General features: G+C 38.7%; 1 pseudogene; it reads right to left on the reverse strand.

Moving 5' to 3' along the window:
- Positions 1-2,389: 2,389 nt before the first annotated feature.
- On the reverse strand, positions 2,390-4,111 carry LOC143611696 (3-ketoacyl-CoA synthase 9 pseudogene; annotated as a pseudogene).
- Between the last annotated feature and the right edge of the window lie 707 nt (positions 4,112-4,818).

A 4,818-nucleotide genomic window follows, 5' to 3' on the forward strand; every position in this document is an offset into this window, starting at 1 on the left:
CCCTTTTTATGCTTTATACTATTGGGGGTGGCATATGCACCATATTCAAGCTTATGCATGTTTTGACTTTTGAGACCTCAACACTAAATCCACAATTCAACATCATGTGTTTATATGAATATTTGCCCGATCATTTGTTTATGCCTCATTATTTGTGTGCTTAAGTGTTTAATTATTGTTTATGGTTTGACCTCATCCTAATCCTCATTAAGTATGATCATACTCTCCCCTACTTATTTTAGCTTTGTGCTAATAGAATATGGCCTCATTCATTTATTCGAGTATGTTGGTTGTTACAAATTTTAAAGGAACCTTAGTGTTTACTTTACATTTGCAATGGTTGTTGCGATGCTCTATTTACACATAGAATTGTTATTTTACCTCATTATATACGTATAACAAAAACTAGTTTATTGCTCACAAAAATTCATGTTAATCAAATCTACTTTTATACATGTTACAGGTTTACTTTTAGGTTGCCTATGAAGATTGAAGATTCATCACATAGATTATACATTTAAGATATTTCAAGGAATTAAATATTTGTTGTTATTTTTTGTATTAAATTTTGAACAAGTTGTAGTTGAGATTATTGAATGAAAAAATTGAGTTAATTAAATATTGTCATTTTAAAAGTGTCATTGTGTTCTTGAGAAATCTGTCGTGCTTCGGCATGTTCCGTCACCTTTGGTCGGGTGTGACAATCTTGTATTTCATGAGCGAACTAAGCATATTGAAATCGATTGTCATTTTGTTCGCGAGAAGTTACAAGAGGGCCTCGTGACTTTGGTGCATATGAACATGAAAGATCGGCTTGTTGACATTTTTACAAAGAGCTTACCAGGACCTCACTTTCACTAGCTTTTATGCAAGTTAGGGTTTTCTTAACCTCTAACTTGGGTGGGGGTGGGGGTGTAAGTGTATATGTCTTATACGCTGCTCGTCACACGTACATATACGCCCAACTTATACGTTGCAATACATATACGCCAAAAACATATGCGTTGGATATGTGTTTTCTATATATATATATATGTGTAGTTTCTTGTTCTTGCCTTTGGTTTTTTTTATGTATCATGATTATGTTCTGATACTGACGGTATTGTTCTTTTATAAGTCTGATCAAGAAAAGACACATATTGAAGGCACATTGTGTCACACATAATGGCGTGAACAATTTGACTGAAATCGTATACTATTTTTCTACATTAAACTTAAATGTTTTAAGTCGATCTAGAACAATTAACACTACGAAACAACATTTGAAGGCACATTGTGTCATCTTACTAAAACATTTAAAATCGAAACAAAAAAAAATGATAACATATATAAATCAAGTATATGTTGGTGGTGTGGAAATCAAAACCGACGTCGAACTCCTAGAGGAATATTTAGCCAATTAGATATCGAAGTAACCAAGACTATGGAAAGAGTGGATGATGGAAAAGAAAAGGATTCATTAATGTTATACTCGACTGATGCATACCTACAAGGCAACAATTCATGATTGTTTTTCTTATAATTCAAAACTGTTTGCACAATACCACCTATGTTGAATATGGACGGGAAGCAGACTTGTTTCAGCTTTATGCATGTTATCGCTCAAATTAATCATCGGAGGATATAAAACAAGAAAACAAAACCTATGAGAGAACACACATATCATAGTCGTTTATCTCAATATGCTGGAATGATACCATCAATAATATATAGGGATAAAAATAAAATAGAACAGACAATGTTGGCATTTAAACTTGCATAAAAATAAACCAATCTTATGTATGTTTATGTATTAATTACTATATATGTAACCTATGTCTAGGTCAACTAAAGTCTAAATGACGCAGTATAAGTTAGTTTATGACGCCAAATCAGTGCAAATGACAGTTATAAAAGTTGAAGATGAGGACAGCGTAAAGGGGCTTTTCACTAGTCCTATAAATGTTTGTTCGTTAACAAACTCTTGCAATTTCACACTCTTCAGTCTTCACATTTGAGCATTTGCATGTTTGTAAAACCTATATACTGAACCGGTACCAACATAACTTAATCAGTACCGAAAACCCGAAATTTGTTTTTCGTGTTTCCGATATTTGAACCATTCAAATTTCGTACTTTTTTGTGTATTTGATGGTACCGGTAAGAGCATTCTCATCCCATCCCCATAATTATGTGAGGGGGATTGGTAAATTATAAGGTGGAGTTTTAAATGATTGTGAATGAAAATTATAGGGTGAAGAAAGAAATATAGTGATTTTTTGTAAATTTGGGAAACTTTGTTTGTCCTTACAAATTAATGAAATTGTCTTAACACATTAAATGTACATTGAACCAATTTGATGGGAAGAGACAGATTTTCAGTAAAATCACAACATTTGTTTTTGCCATTCATACATACATAAAAAAAATAAAAACAAAAACATAATAAACCAGGGTGTAAAGCTATAAATTACACACTTATTTTGACAGGGAATTTATGAATGCAATCCATCCATGGGTTACTATCCGACGGCTTCACCTCTCTAACGGCTTCCCAAACGGCGCTGTTACATTTAAAGCCGCTACCGAAAGCAATCTGCCACACGCGGTTTCCTTTCTTCATCCGCCCTTTCGCCTCCGTGTACGCCAGCTCATACCATATCGAGCTAGATGACGTGTTCCCGAACCTGTACAACGTCATCCTCGACGGCTCCACGTGCTTCTCCGACAGCTGCAAGTTCTTCTCCAGCTCGTCGATCACCGCCCGACCGCCAGCATGAATACAAAAATGATCGAATGCTAGCTTGAAATCCGGTATGTAGGGTTTCATCTTGGAGTCCATTATTCGTCTAGCGATTAAGCTTGCGAAGAACAAGACCTGCTCGCTGATCGGAAGCACGAGCGGGCCTAAAGTCGTGATGTTTGATTTTAATGCGTTGCCAGCGATCGCCATTAGGTCTTTCGAAAGTGAAACTCCGACTTTTCCCGAGTCGTCTTGCTCCTGGTACACGCAGTTGAAAGCGGTGTCGTCTGATCCGCAGTGGGTGCGGACGGTGTGAAGGAGCTTGTATTTCGCACGGCGTCTATCAGAGGATTTGTTGGATAATAATACTGCGGCTCCGCCTACTCGGAATAAACAGTTCGGGATCAGCATTGACTTCTTGTTCCCGAAGTACCAGTTTTGAGTTATGTTTTCCATGCTCACGACGACCGCGTACGTTTTACGGTGGACTTGAAGCATATCTTTTGCTAGGTCGACCGCGATCACGCCCGCGCTGCAGCCCATGCCGCCAAGGTTAAACGATTTAATATTTCCGCGGAGTTTGTATTTGTTGACTATCATGGCGGATAAGGAAGGTGTTGGATTAAAAAGGCTACAGTTTACTACCAATATTCCGATATCTTTCGGATTAACGTTGGTGGACTTGAAAAGATTGTCAAGAGCTCCGAACATAACGTCCTCGGCTTCTTTTCTCGCGGCCTCCATCGATGGAGAGGGCGGGATGTTGTGTAGCGCCTCGGGGAGGTAAGTCTCCTCTCCGAGACCGGCCCTTTCCAGAATCTTCCGTTGAAACTCGAGTGCCGACTCGTTGAAACCGCCGTGTAGTCTCGAGCGTTCCATAAACACGTCGAATTTGACTTGTAGGTGGTCTGGTGGGCGGTAGCACGAATAGTCAACTAGGTAAACGGGCCAGGGTCGGGTCATGAGGTAAGTCATGGACCCTAACAAGGCGGCGCCAGATAGCGCGATGACGGTTAGGAGGTTGTGTTGGAGGAGGTTATAGAGTTCTATGGTATCATCAAAGTTTAGCTGGGATAGGTGGTCAGCGGTGACGGCCACTATTGGTAGGAAAATGAGGGTGAGAAGGTGTGACATGAGGTAATGATACCCTAGTTTTACGTATTTTAATTTAACGCTATTCAGGAAATTAGGGAGCGGGCGCGGTCGTGGCTGGATTTCGACGGTGGCAACGCCACTAGGAGAGGCGGAGTTATGGTGGGAGGAGGTGGACATTGGTGGTTGAAGCTAGGATGAGATTATTTTTTGACTAGAAGAGCAATAAAAATATATTGTGGATGGTGGATGAGAGGTGAGACTTGAGAGGGTATATATAGAGTTAAGAAATGGTAGACCGGGTAGATGCAACTTTGTGAATTAAAAGTCCATACAATCATCAACTGCCTTGGGACACCTGTCACACGATAAATGATTTCTTCAATTATTAGCTACATTTACTTATTCTTTTTCGAAAGACGGAAAATCTGTATGTATTAAACCATATCGAAAGAGGAATTTTGCTCATATCGAAAATGTCTATGTCCATCACCACCACCACCTACTGTTCGCTAGCACCAGCGTTTGACACACCGCTGTTCATCGCCATTATCATCATCCGGCACCACCACCAGTTTATTTTAGGAGTTTACGAACGTTAAAAACAAACAGTCTTCTTATTACAAATTGTAGTGATCCACCTTTTCTTATACAGATATCTACAGATATAGTCTTTATCATTTTATCTCTTAAAAAACAAACAACACAAAAAAGATTAAATGCATTAAGCTATTTTGAATAAGAGTTGCTTGAATGTTAACAAATGGTATTTGTCGTAACTACATCAATGAATTAGAAAAGCTTTTGTGATTTTAAATGATAGAATTTTGAAATCGGAAGGTGACAAAAAAACTTAGAAATGTCGTTAAAGAAACTTGAATATAATGAATTTTTTTGATACGCTGGAATCGTAGTCGTCTTAAGCGGGAGCGGGAGCAGGAGCCCGAGTCGGCTCCTCCCTGATAACCTCCCTCAGATATCGGGGGTGATTTTTCAAAACATCC

The sequence above is a fragment of the Bidens hawaiensis genome, unplaced genomic scaffold, assembly GCF_021521415.1.
Source record: "Bidens hawaiensis isolate Kalapana, Puna unplaced genomic scaffold, B.hawaiensis_p1.1 tig00032035_1, whole genome shotgun sequence".
NCBI lineage: Eukaryota > Viridiplantae > Streptophyta > Magnoliopsida > Asterales > Asteraceae > Bidens > Bidens hawaiensis.